Source organism: Prionailurus viverrinus, chromosome A2, assembly GCF_022837055.1.
Source record: "Prionailurus viverrinus isolate Anna chromosome A2, UM_Priviv_1.0, whole genome shotgun sequence".
In the NCBI taxonomy this organism is placed as follows: Eukaryota; Metazoa; Chordata; class Mammalia; order Carnivora; family Felidae; genus Prionailurus; species Prionailurus viverrinus.
In genome coordinates this window covers 29,383,780-29,398,507 of record NC_062562.1, presented here as the reverse complement: position 1 = coordinate 29,398,507, position 14,728 = coordinate 29,383,780, and the positions used below count along the sequence as shown (strand labels likewise).

The following is a 14,728-nucleotide window of genomic DNA, read 5'->3' as shown; positions in this document are numbered from 1 at the left end:
CCAGACTTGAATAACCCATCCCCCGTGCATATTTTAGGTCGAATCAGGTTTATTTCGTTATACAACTAGGTTACTTGTTCGTCCAGTTCTGTCCCTTACTGGAGTATCATTCTGGACAGATTAATTAACCTGTGGCCTTAGCTTACTGACCTATAAAATGGGAATAATAATGAGAGTTAAATTATGCGATGTTGTTAGAGTTAAGTGAGAAAATGTTATATACCCGGGATGAGGTAAGCATCTGATACTTGTTAGCTTTTGTTATTATTGTGGTTATTACTGTGGTTACGTCACTGAGTGCTGAGTACTAGAACCAATCACTTGATCTGCTACCATGTGTTCTATGACTGCTATATGTAAACTATTAAGCTAGGAGTTGTAAACATAGGAAGATCTTCTTTTGAAGACCCTATCTCTTGTTGTCTGGAAGTTGCTATCTAGAGGGCATACGACAGAAGGAACTTTTGAGATTTTTCTGGTCCAGCATTTCCAGTGTTGTACTAGAATCTTCTCCGTTCCTACCCGCTGGGCACAGCCACTTCTCCACATCTCTTCACAGCTCTGCGTTCAGTGATGCCCCACCGGGAGTTTGAAACTGACCATGGTCAAACCGTTTGCACCACAGAATTGGCAGAGGCTACCAAACAGCGTGGTGTCTGCCTCCCTCTTTTTCCTCTTCCTCCCCCTCCCTCTTCCTTTCTACTAACATATCCCTGAGTGTTTCCCAAGCACAGGAGATACACCACCCGGTACCTGAGATGATACTGGACGCCACAAAAACGCCACATGAAATAGCACCAATCCCATTATAAGAGAATTATCCCCTGTTTCATTTTCTTCTCATGTTTATCTTTATATCAAGGAGAAAGTTTCCAGTGAGTGATAATCTGCCTCTCACACTTCCCTAAAATATCACATATTCGTGTGTAACAAAGAGAAAGAACGAGCAGGCCTTGGGTTCAGCACCCCCTACAGGCAACCGTGTCCACCTAGAATGTCGTCATTTTATTTTTGTGTTTTGTGTACTTTTGCTCTTACCTCCTTCTCCTCTTGATTTTATCTTACTGCTGATTTTCTGTGTATGGCAGTGATACCCATCTTCTCTTTATAATTAAGTCTTTAAAAAGTGAGCCAATTTAAAGAAGAAATTAAGTACGTAAGAAAATATAGTACAGACGCCACATGGGCCGTAGCCAAAATCAGGACAGCGGTGTTGGTGCCAGAAGTTTGGGAACTTGTGATCCCTTCTCGCTGCCCTATTTTGCAGCTGTGTAAACTGAGACCAGAGAAGGAAAACGACTTGAACCTCTGGTTTAGACCCAAAACCCGTGCATTGTTTTCGCCCACTCTTTACCTGAGATGAGGACAAAGCAGAAAAAAACAAATTCTCCACTGTATAGCGGACCTACAGTGACTGATAGGTTGTCACTGGCAGTGGTGATATAAGCAACGTGTGCCCTCAAGTTCAGGCTGAGGCTAGGGGAGAAGCGGAGGACATCAGGCCGCCAGGTGATCCCCTCGTGCAGAAACATGACTGTTGCATCATGACAGCACGGCCCTCATTTGCTTAGCACCAAGGTCGGGCAGAAGCCAGGGACACAGGTGAGATATGGTCCTTCCCGTCTTCTAGCTTGCACTCCGTTGGGCCTTTTAGTGTTCCAAAGGCAGAGCAAAACCCAAAAATGCCAGAGGTGGGCAGAGGCCCCTACTTACCATCAAATAAAAAGAAGCCTTTGTACCTGTTTGGAGATTTGATTTTATTTATTATTTTTTTCAGTACAGGGCTTGAACTCATGAGATCACGACCTGAGCTGAGATCAAGAGTCGGATGCTCAACCGACACAGCAGCCCAGGCTCCCCCTTGCTTGGAGATTTTATAAAATTGAAATTTCCTGATTTATACTTCCAAGTTTCTCCTAAAATGAGAGCATGCCAAGTCAATAGACAAATGGAAAAGCAGGACAGCCTCGTTAAGAGGTCAGACCCTGGGGTCCAAGGAAGCCACATGATACTTCCAGCTTTGTGTCTCTTAGGAAGCTGTTAAACCTCTCTGAGCCTCAGTTTCCTCTTCCATAAATGATAATCACCATCCTGCCCTCCGTTGTCAGGGTTAATTACTTATAAATTGCTTAGCCTTATGCCAGGCAAATAATAAATAAGCATGCAACCATTGCTAAGTCTTAGTAGCATTAAAAGGGAGGGCTTGAAGGAGGCCCTGAGCCTTGCCGAAATCCTCTCTGGGAATGAAGGATTGGGACAGAAATGAGGGAAACTGGAAGGAAAAACATGTCTACTTCAATAGGGCATCTGTTCGGAAGCCCCAGGGGGGAAGAGAGATGAGAACATACACTTCCTGGACCCAGTCTCGGAGCACAGTACCCTGAGCAACAGGAGATCCGAACAATTCTCGTTAATGAGGGCTGCGGCTCTTAATCAGCGCATGAAACAGAATGCTTTTGCTTAATAGAGATCACTTCCCTGCCTCTTGCCCAACTCCCCAGCAGTGCCAGCAGCTCTTTGTTTAATGAAAGGTAGGGACTTTGAGTAGTGTGGTGGGATGGGCTGTAGGAGGCATTATTAGCCTCATTACTATGATAATAGTTTAATCACAATCAATATTTATGAACATGCACAGAAGCCGTGCAATCAACCAGCAGCCCTACAATTTGAGGTTTTCGTGATCTTGCCTAAGGACACTTTCCAGGAAAGCCTGGGCCCTCTCCCACCTTCCTCCAGCCCCACAGAGATCCTCAGAGGTCATTTCAGAATATGCCTGATGGTTACACGATAGTGACATGAGGTCTTGTGCAGGGTAACAGGTGAATATCAGCATTATAGGACGTTGCTTACTTTTTGAAGCACCTCCACTGTCATCTGGATTTTATCTTCAGACTTCGGTGAACTATCCTGTGAATAACGTAAGGCCACATAGGGGGTGGCATAAAATAGTAGCGGATCCTTTGAAGTTAGACCCACCAGGGTTCAGATCCTAGTTCTATTACTTCTTACCTGTGTTCCGCGAGGAGAGCAGTTTAACTACTCTGAGCCACAGTTCCTTCATTTGTATGATGAGAAGTCGGGTTGTGATAAGAATTGAATAAGGCGGTGTCAGGCATTCAGTCATTGGTAAATACATCCATATTTTTGTATATGACCATATATATCGGGTATTAGGTATTTCTATGTTGTCTGAGAAAACTAAACAGTGGCTTTTCCCAAACTCACAGAGCCTGTATTTGAGATCGCAAGAGAGTCCAGACTTGGACTCCAGTATTCACCTTCTGTTATCTGAAAATTTTTTCAAACACTGGTTCCATTTATAAGGAACAGAGGGAAACCTTATTTTTAAACATTTCAGTGTTTCACTCTTTTCTTTTAAATGCACGCTTTTCTGAGCAACGTCCACCCGGTGAGCTACCCATAAAGAATTGTGGGTGTCACAGTTCCCACATCTGTAAAAACAGCACTTATAAACTCAGGCCCTTTTAAAAAGGAAAGTAAGGGAAGATGGCCTCACGACGTATGTGCCTCTCTGTGGCGTTTACATGGCGCTTAGGTGTGCACAGCACTTCATAATTGGCCAGAAACACCCTTGATCTTCGGCCAGCAGAGAAGGTGTTTCATCCCCTTGGTGACACAGCTCGGGAATCCATCATGCTGTCCATGATTCCAGATATATTTCAAGGGTCATACTTTCCTCCATTCCTTAGAAAATGTTGTAAGGGGCTTTCACCATGATTGTCACTTGGCCCCAAGCAGGAGCCACTGAGGTTTGCTCAAATGCTCACCCGCACACAGAGTCCCAGTACATCCACCCACTGGTACATTCTGTCTCCCCCAGGCAGTCAGTCCCTCGGTTGGCACTAACAATGTATTCATCTTCCCAAGATGCACTTAGAGCATCCAGATTATGTATGGGGGGGAGGGGGAGGGGTTGCTAGGTTTTGCTTTTTTTTGCCTTTGTAGAGGACATAACCCGGAATCCCGTTCCCGTCAACCAAAAACCTTGAAGAAGTTACTCTAGAGGAGACAAATTCCTCCTGCAAAATGCCATTCTCCACCAGAATGTTGAAAATTCTACCACTCATTTTGTTCTTGTTTCAGGAATTTTTTATAGAAGAAATACATAGAGGGTTAAAAATGAAATAGTACAGTCACTCATAGTAATATCTTTTTTTAAAGAAACAACAGTTCTCTGTCCTACCCCTTTGCAGCCTTAATCCCTGACCCCAGAAGAGCCCCTTGAAACAATTTTCTTTTTATCATCATAGCTCCAAGTACTGTTCTTACATTGCTATTTCTTGGTTTAGTGGTCTGAGAGATTATTTGACTCCCTACTATAGATGGGGCTTTTGCTCACTTTGTTATCTTACACCCCGCCCCCTCCCTCTTCCTGTCATGGTTTTTATTAATATTGCCATTCCTCTCTTGGCATCTTGATAACTTTAAATAATACCCACCTACTTTTAATTCCTGTTTCATCCACCCAAGGAGGCTGTTGACACCAGTGCTCTTTTCCTTCCCCTGCTTCCTCTTCCAACTGATCTCTTGTCCTCTTGTCAACTTAGGGTTGAATGGCACATCTCTTCATTCTTAACATTTAAAAATGTAATAACCTTTATTATTATGAATGTCTCTTGAGTCTCTCAGTACCGTCGAATAGAACTTTCTGCAGTGGTGGAAATATTCTGTATCTTAAATGCTTTGATTCAGCAGCCCCTGGCTACATGTGGCTCATGAAATGTGGCTAGTACAACTACAAAGTTGAATTTTTAATTGTATTTTGTTCGAATTCATTTACATTTTTGTGACGTTTATTCATTTATTTTGAGATAAAGAGACAGCGTGAGGAGGGAAGGGGTAGAGGGAGAGGGAGAGAGAGAAAATCCCAAGCAGGCTGTGCACTGGCAGCACAGAGCCTGACGAGGGGCTCAGACCCATGAGCTGTGAGATCATGACCTGAGCCGAAATCAAGAGTCGGACACTCAACTGACTGAGCCACCCAGGTGCCCCAAAGTCATTTAAATTTAAATACCCACATGTAGCTATTGGGTAATGCAGGGCCAGAGCAAGCTTAATACACAAATATAATTACTGAGAACCAGCTGGTTTTTTCAGCAGGAAGGATAATAATGGCAGACACATAATTCTTATTTACTATGCTCTGGGAACTGATCTGCCAACTCAGTTAAAAACCCAACAGCTCTATGAAAAGTAGTATTATCCCCATTTTATAGATGAGGGATGCAAGCCATGGAAAAGTCAAGGACCTTGTCTAGTAAGAAGAACTAGAATTTGGCCCCATGTGACCCAACTCCAAAGTCTGTGCTTTCAACCACTTCCCTCTACTGCCTCTGCTCCCCTCTAGAAACCCCCATATCTTTTCCCAGCTGTCTCCAATCTGCTGATCAATGATGTGGTCACAGCTGCTCCCACATCACTGGCCTGAACGATGCTTCTCATGGGGCCATATGCATTTAGATGTCAACCCTTCTGACTGCACTTCTGCCTCAAAAAAGAAAATGAAAACCGGAAGCTGAGGAAGGACATGGGCAAATGTCGGGACTCAACGTAGGTTCACAGAGGGGCTTACTCTTTGGCCACAGAAAGGTTGTTCCTTTGGGCTGTTCATTCCAGCAGTAGCAGTCTAGGAGCTAGCATACCCTGAGTGTTTGCCGCAACTTTGTATTGTGCCTCTTTATGCATATTATCTTTGTGAATCTTCCCCACAGCCCAAAGTGATGCAGATGAAGAGGGCTGCAGGTAGAGGGTGCTGGGAATATCACATTGGAAGAAGAACGCAGAAAACAGGGTCTGGCACAGGGTGGGTACTTAGCACAAGCTACCTATGGTAATCCTTTTATCTCTTTGCCAAGTCTACCCACTGGGCCATGCTATATTCTCTGGTACTTGTGTGGGTGGTCTTTATGTATCTCAAGTACTTTTCCTTTTCCAGGGTACTATATTTTTCCTGGAGCCTCATGTCCAGAACTCTTATTAATACTACAATATTAATAAGCCTCTTGTTTTACTACTAGAGTATTTACAACTTTTTCAAGGTGTGAGAAGTACTTCTATCCCACATTCTTCCTAGAACCAACCTGCCTTGTTCCATCTGAAAGACATATTTTTTAATTCTAGAAGGAGTCAAAAGAAAACCCTCAGCCTGCACCCTATTATGATAAATAAGGACCTGAGGTTAGGCAAGTAGCTGACATCAGTCAACTAGTTAATGGTCACATTAAGATTAGGCATTTACATTTTGTGATTCTTTTCCCGCCTCCATTCCATTATCTCTCACTTAAGCGTGTTCTAGTCCAGAGGTCTGAAAACCTCTCAAAAGGACAAAGTAGTAAGTAGTTTTTACTTTATAGGCCATGTGGTCTCAGTCACAGCTGCTCATCCTGTGCCCCTGTAGCATGAAAGCAGCTATCGATAAGATATAAATGAGTGGGTGTGGCTGTGGTCCAATAAAACTTTATTTACAGACATTGAAATGTCAATTTCCTGTAAGTTTCACATTTCAGGAACTATTATTCTTCTTTGGATTTTCTTTCAACCACTGAAGAATGTGAAAACCATTCTTAGCTCATGGGCCACATAAAAACAAGCAACAGGCTAGATTTGGCCCACAGGCCATAGTTTGCCAGCTTTAGTCTATAAGCTATGGATGGGAACACACTTGGCATAGTCAACTCCCAGCTAACCACAAGTGAATTAAACACTACTACCAATAATAGCTAATGATTATTGAGCTCTTACCCTGTACCAGGCACTGTTGACTTGACATGTTAACATGTTCAACCTCAGAAGAACCCCCTGAATTGTTATTGCTATCCTCATCTTGCAGATGAGATTATAGAAGCCATAGAAGGTTTCATAATTTTCCCCAAGGTCATTGAACTAATAAGTGATAGAGCATAATCGAACCAAGATCTACGTGACCCAAAGCCTCTACACGTTCCACAAAATAGGCTCTCCTTTTCCCAGATCCCGGGTGGTCAGTAGGTAAGAAGTGGTTTTAGAATGACACATCCTTTTCAGAACATCAACAACTTGATATAATGAAAGGACTCTGCACTTTATAACCAGATTTGGGCTTGTACTCCAGCTCCACCAGTTACGGGTTCACCTCTTGAGAATTGCTTAACCGTGTTGAGCCTCAGCATCCTTCTATTAAGCAGGGATGGTGAAATGGGCCTGCCTGGGTTCTACAGTGATGACTGAGCTAATTATTCATAAGGTGCCTGGTACAGTACCCCACCCATATGTGCTCAACAAATATCACTAAGTATCAAGTGAAAATCAGGTTAGTCATTATTGTGTTTATAGCCAGGAGAGCCAGAAATACCCAAATCCTGTCCTAGACCATCAGGGACCACCCCACAGCATCCTCCAGGGAAATACATGCAATGGATAAAGGTAGGGGAATATGAGATAAAGAACCACCTTATTAAGTTTTGGTTGTCTACTGCTGCATAACCAACTGCGCCAGAATTAGTGGCTTAAGACAATCACTTTCTTTTGCTCACAATTTGTGGATTAGGAATCCGGGAAGAGCTCAGCTAGGAGATTCTGTGGTTCATGTGGCTTTGACTGGGGTCGCTCGTTGGGCTGCATTCAGCAGGTAGCTACGCTGGGCTGGGACTGGATAGCTGACAATTTGATGTGTCTTCATACTATTTCTTTCTACCTATATGGATCTCATCCTGCCAACCTTTTCCAAATGGCTTGGGCTTCTTGCAGCATGGTGGTGTAGGGGGGTCACACTGTGGCAGCTGACTTTCAAGAGTAAGGCAGTAGAGGCTGCCAGCCCTTTTCAGGACTTGGCTTGAAACTGGCATGGTGTCATCTCCATCATGTTCTGTTGGTCAGAGCAGTCACAGGCCAAGCCAGCCCAGACTCAAGGGGGTAGAGGAAGAGACTCCACTTTTCAGTGAGGAAATGGTATGTCCATAGAGGGAGCAAAATAAATGATGGCAAGCTTCTTTGCGAACAAGCAACCACATTGTGAACTGGGCTTTGGGTCCGCATTCCAATGCAGAGAAGTCTAGAGAGAGTCACTCTCTTCTCCTGGGATCTCCTTCTCGGAGGAAGAAATAGAATCAGAAAGAGGGTCTAGGCACTGAGCCAGCAGAGAAGAGAAGTAAGACAGCCAGGCCTCTTACTGCAACATAGGTCACACCCTCTCACCTGAAGCACTTAATTTAAGTGTGCAGATATATGGCTAGCTAGGAAACATACCTCAGAGTAGTGCCCTAGAACTCGACCAATCAAATCAGCCCCTTTGGAGGCGGAAGGAAAAGAAAGTGTAAAAATAATAGCCAACATTTACTGAATGCACACTACATGCCAGGCCCTGTGCAGAGGTTTTTGCCTACATTAACCCATTTGATCCTTAACATGTACTAAACACATCTATACAGAGCAAATGCTTAGACTAGTTCCCTGTACATGTTAAATGCTTTTAAAATCTGTCTTTGTTTATTAATAATTCATCCAACCACCCCATCCAGAGGTATTATTATTGCTCTCTCTCTATTCTAATGGGGAAGCTGATGCTTAGAGAAGTTAATTACCTGCCACACAACTGGTGGTGAACAGAACCAGACGCCAGTCTCTGTGTCGGACTCATGCCCCCTCACTCTTCACTCCTGCATCAGACTGCCCGTGCTACACAGGAACAAGAGACCCTTTCAGCTCTTTGCACAGAGGCAACAAATACCAGTTCCTTTTGAATTGATGGCGCCTGCCTACACTTTTCTTCAATGTCCTTTAAGACGGTTGTAACTTAACCACCAACTGCAAGAAAATACTAGAAACCTCTATCCTGGGTTCTAAGAACAGAGGGCCATACCCAGAAGTTCATGCATTCAACACATTTTTATCAATCCCCTGCCATATATCAGGCAGTGTAGGTACTGAAGAGAGAGAGACAGGGGTCCTTGCTTTCCATAGACATGAGGATGGTGATAGATGATAAAATTCAACCTGAGAGACGTGATCATTTTCTGGATGGTGGTGGCCCTATGTAACATTTTTACACACTGAACTGCCTCAACTTGCAAAAAATAATAATAATACTCCAGATCTCTATTGATCGCCTGGATTAGAGAAATGGAGAAAGGTACAAGACAAGCAAAGTTTTCTTTACAGCAGTAATCTCAAAAGCCAAATGTTGAAGTCAATGTTGCTAGCCCCTTGAAGCGATGCTGTGGTTGGCAGTTTCTAGGCAAAGGCAGAGAAATCAGCTCGAAGTGCTTGTGAAGTCAAACAAGCCAGGGTAGCATCAGCTTGTGCAGAGAATAAATCATTTCCTTGGTGGGTGTTTTCTTAAGAGACCATGGGGAGAAAGGAGGGCTCAGGCAGTCACTAATGCAGTGGTATCTGTTCAGATTTCTTTTTTCTTCCATCTTTGAATCTTACCCACCAGATTTCTGTTTGCAAAAAGGGCCTAATCCACTTTTTTTTTGTCTGTGCATTGATTTAATAGTATCAAACCCTGAGGTCCTCGTGGTCTGCACCTGGGTTGCTTTTTCCCCTAATGAAGCAAGAGAAGTGGTTTAAGCCCCCACGGTGCTCCCTATCAAAGCCACACAATGATTAACTCAGGTCCCCTTATTAGGACGGGGCAGAAGAAAATCCCTTAGTCATCAGCATTGTGAAAATCCCAGGATGGTGAATGTTCAATGAAAAGATTACCTTGGGCACCTGAAAAATAATGGAAGAGCTCAATAGAGAAACCATTAAGCCTGTCTACACACGCTAAGTCAGGTGGAGGGTCGAGGCAATTAGCTGGGACATTCAGGCCAGGGAAACCGTTTTGGACCTTCTGTCCTGAGTCAGTGCAGATAATTATTCAAATCCCTCATACATTGCTCCCAGAGAAGCATTTTATGTTGTGTCTACACCCACACGCACACAAAACAAGACTTCAGTATGACTGGTCAGTGAAGGTGGTTTAATATTTGTTTGGTTTATTTTACTGAATAATGGGCAGCTGAGGAGATGGGAGGTCTCAAGCTTTAACTTCTTAGCTGTATGACTTTAAGCCAAGTTCATCTGTCTGGGCCTTGGTTTCTTCAATTGTAAAACGGAATAATTAATAGGACCCCCTTGAAGTATCGTCGTGAGGATTCAGTATAACAAATGTGGTATCCCTGACTCATTGCCTGGCAAGTCATAAGCACTCTGAAATGTTACTTATAGTTACTAGTTGTTGGATGGACATGACTCATTCTGTGTTTGGAGGGATTGTGCACTTAGACATCCTCTAAGAAAGGGGCCAGGAATCATGGAGCAAATGCCTTCTGATGGAGCACAGCCCCTGACCTGGTGCCTTGTACATAGTAAGTGTTCCTTGCTTCGGGCGTATGAGAACATGAACAAGTTGTTCACTGACAGCTTGTCTCCCTCAGCCTCTGGTTCCTGAGGTCTCCCTCAGCCTCTCTTACCTTGTGTTTCTTTTTCTGACCTCCTACCCCAGAACTGGGAAAGTCTATCTGGGCAGTCAGGGGCGAGAGGGTGGGTGCCCATGGTACTGCTGGAGAAGGCATATTCTTCATGCCATCTGACCATCAGGATTTCAGGAAATGAGATCTGGCTGAAGTCACAGTTCTTGCCTCTCCCTTGAAGGCAGTTGAGTGCCTGCTTAGAAAAGGTGCCAGACCGGTCTGTGGGGCAAACCCCTTCCTCCCCCCCCCCACCTTATCTCCTGCGTCCCAGAGCACCTGGGTACCCGGCTTGGTCCCAGAGAGCTGTAGGTATGTGTTATTGAATATAAGTGAGCGCCCTGGCCTGGGAAGCTGCCTTCTTACTCGTGCATAAACTCAGCCATCCTGAGTTAGGGAACAGATCTTTGCTGTGTGCCTCAAGGTTTTCTCCAGTACATAGGATGGTCACTAAATTGGCAGAAAGTATACCAGACTGTGAGTCAGCCCAGATACCTGCTGGTAACCTGGGGAGATTCCAGCATCCTTTTTATGGCAAGAAATGGCCCACGGGCTGGGGGTGAGGGGTGAAACTGTCACCACCATCACCAGAACAAGGCGCATGCACTCCATCTGTACTAATAAGCTAGTATTTGCAGTAACCACTAAGAAAAGTCACCCTCAATAGCTTCTACCCCATGCCAATACTGTTCTACACTCTTAGATGGATTATCTCATTCAATCCATACAGTATCCCTTTGAGTACTGTTAGGAGCGTCCCATCTGCAGAGAAGGCTCAGAGACGTTAAATAACTTGCCCAAAGTCACAAGCTAGAAAATGGCAAAGCCAGACTTCTGACCCCACTAATCCCGAATTCATCCTCTTAGCCACTTCACTGGGAAGATTTCTTCTGAAGTTAAAAAAGAGGGGCGCCTGGGTGGCTCAGCCAGTGAAGTGTCTGACTCTTGGTTTCAGCTCAGGTTATGATCCAACGGTTTGTGAGTTTGAGCCCCGTAGTGGGCTCTGCGCTGAGAGCTGGGATCCTGCTTGGGATCCCCTCCCTCTCTCTCTGCTCGCATGCTCTCGCGCTTTCTCTCAAGATAAATAAACTTAAAATATATTTAAAGGTAAAGAAGAAAAAATTGTACACACACCGATAGACACACACATACACGTTTTAGAACCGCTGATGGGAAAACATACAGAATGACAAAATTCTATGAAACAGGTAGTACTTTTAAAGAAACATGTGTTTTATTCATTAAAATCATATCTACATATAATGGAAAAGTGTCTTGTGTACATTGTAAGGCCTGTTGTTTATTTAATCTAGAGGCAGCGTCTGGTGTGCACTTGAATTTTTCCGACCCTTGGCAATAATTCTGAAGCCCTCATGAGCTGGGAGGATCTGGTCCTTCCTCTCAGAACGTAGCTGGCAAAAACATATTCTACGGATACTGAAAATAAATGTGATGTTTAAAGGCAGCGCTGTTGACGGTAGGCAGGAGTGGGTTCAGGAACCAGAGCTCTGATCCTCGCTTTGCCAATTTATTCGCTCTGCTATACCTCAGCATCTACTATAAAAAGATAGAACTGATGAAAGCTTCCTACCTCTTAAGGAGACTAGAGTCAGAACAGGAAGCAGCCTTAGATGTAACCTGTCACAAGGGGAAGGCTCACATCCAGAGCACCCTATATAGCCTCTGCTTGAGCTGCTCGACTGTCAGAGACGACCAGTGCTTGGATGGACTGAGAGAGCTGTTTGAACCTTCTCTGGGGGCCCTTCATTCTACTCATCCATCCTGATTCCATGCTCTGGAACCACTTTCACTTTCCTTATAGAAGGCTCTCCTGGATCCTTATTGTCAACCTCCTTTTTATTTTTTAACTTTAAAAAAAAATATTTATTTTTGAGAGACAGAGTGTGAGTGGGGGAGGGGCAGAGAGAGAGGGAGACAGGATCTGAAGCAGGCTCCAGTCTCTGAGCTATCAGCACAGAGCCCAATGCGGGGCTCAGACTCACCAACTGTAAGATCATGACCTGAGCCGAAGTCAAACACGCAACCGACTGAGCCAGCCAGGCGCCCCTCATCAACCTCCTTCTTAAAGTTCAGTGGCCAGAACCAAAAATGATACACCAAAACAATACTCTAAATAATAGGACCACAGTTTACTCTGAGCTGTTTTTTTCCTATCACTATGGGATGGGAGGGAGATCTACAAGACAAGGTATAAGTCAGCAGTTATCTGATGAAAAACTGAAGGCTGGTGTGTGTAGGAGAGTGGATGGTTTTCATTCATGACATACAGCTTGCCTTATCTTCCCAAACTGCCTCGAAAGGAATAGAATTTGACTGGTGTCATTCTTTGGAGTGAAACTGCATGTTAGTGGTAAATGGAGAGTAGGCGTGTTTAAAGGTTGATCATTTCAGCTGTAGCAAAACTCTTACCAACTGCCAAGCACTGACTCCACCGAGCAAAAGAGGCAGTTTCCAGCTGAGAAGAATGATTTTAGCGGCACCTGCCCCAACCACTGATGCTTGAGTCCCTCAGACATTTCTACAATGGGTGAGGAGATCGGGAGTTCCAAAGGGAAAATTGGAGTTCAGGAGACCACATGTGAGTCCTGCCATCTCTGCCTTCTGACCTAGATTATGAGCAGATAAATTCTGAGGGTTTTAGTGCTCTGAATTGTAAAATAGAGATGCTTCCTAGCCCTCATTTTGCAGAGTGGCTGAAAGAAGAAACTGTCCATGAATGTGTTTTGCCAAGTGAAAAACATAGCATAAGTGTTAGGTATTGTAGGTGAGGGAGACTTGAAAGAAAGGAAAACCAACTTTTTGCCCAAACTAAATTCTACATCCAGAATGGACAGGAGAAATTTGGTTTTGGGGATCATTTAGTAGAAACATTAATTGTGCAAAATCCGGAAAGCTTTCCTGATATAGCTTTTTTTTAAATGTGTATTTATTCTTGATAGAAACAGAGCATGAGTGGGAGAGGGGCAGAGAGAGAGGGAGACACGGAATCCGAAACAGGCTCCAGGCTCCGAGCTGTCAGCACAGAGCCCCACGCGGGGCTCGAACTCACGAACCACGAGATCATGACCTGAGCCGAAGTCGGATGCTTGACAGACTGAGCTACCCAGGCGCCCCTCCTCATATCCCTCTAATGGCCCCAAATGGCCATTTTCCTTTCACCCAGCAGCCTTTGCAGGAATGAGCTTTCACAATGTTGGCTTTCAGACTGATTCATGCAATGGCTTCTCAATCTGGCCATTCCCTGCTCATTCCTGAACGACCCTGAAGCCATCACTGGTCACTTGTTTTCTCTCCTTCCTTCCTTCTGTGCATTTTCCCTGAGCACCCTTTCTAAGCCAGGTACGAAGTGAGTCACTAGAGACACAGCTGTGAGCAAGACATTCTGTGGGAGACAGACATTGCACAAAATTACGGAATTACAGTTGCAGTCCACACTGCAGAGAAAAATGTAGGGTTTTAAGAGCATCCTTAGCAAGAGAATCTAGGAATTACCTTGGGTGCTGGTGCTGATTCTGGGTGTTCAGATGCATTGCCCTCTCAAGAATTAACTCATCGATGTGTGTGGTCAGCCCTTTAAAGTTTCTGAAACACTTTCTCATATGTTTTTTCACTGGGTCAGGCTCTCAACACTGCAAAGAACACAGAATCATCACCCAGTTCTAGAGACCAAGTCTGTGGGACTTGACATGACTGTCTCAGGGTCAACTAGTTTTGCCACTTTGAGAATTGTCCACTCTTAATCCTGGGCTCTTGCCAACCTACCTTGTTGGTTCGCTGGCTTTTCTCCCTTGGGAGTTGGTATTTTGAAAAGGAGCCTTGAGAAAAGAGCAATTGGGGAAAATGCTCCCCTGGACACTTTACTGGGCGACATGTGGGTAGAAGCTGTGATTCCTGATAGTGGCCTCAGCCAAGTGACAAGAGGAAGCCCTACCTGTGATGTGAAAGACGTCCTAACTGTTTTGTGTGCATCCGTCTTTGTAGTTTCCAATAAGACTCAAAACCCTCTCTGACCCCAAACGTAGCCCCCTGGTCTCACCTGTGCCTCGAGGAACAAGAGCCAAGTCAAAAGGAAATAAGTCCCTTAGGCTTTACTCCTCCAACCTCGCCATTCTTGACTTCCCACAGCACGCAGAGCACCCCCCACCCCAGATGTGCTTATGAATTGATTACCTTCCCTACCATTCGTTCCATCCTACTACGTCCCAGAACCTTGTGTACATTGACCTTTAGATCACCCGCTAAAGTAAGTATCTATT

The 14,728-nt window shown here is 44.5% G+C and overlaps 1 protein-coding gene across 13 annotated transcripts in view; it reads left to right on the top strand.

The window, feature by feature from the left end:
- The window catches only part of CADPS (calcium dependent secretion activator), a 483,782-nt gene that overhangs the window by 420,819 nt on the left and 48,235 nt on the right, over positions 1-14,728 (top strand). The gene's annotated exons all lie outside the window — the stretch shown is intronic.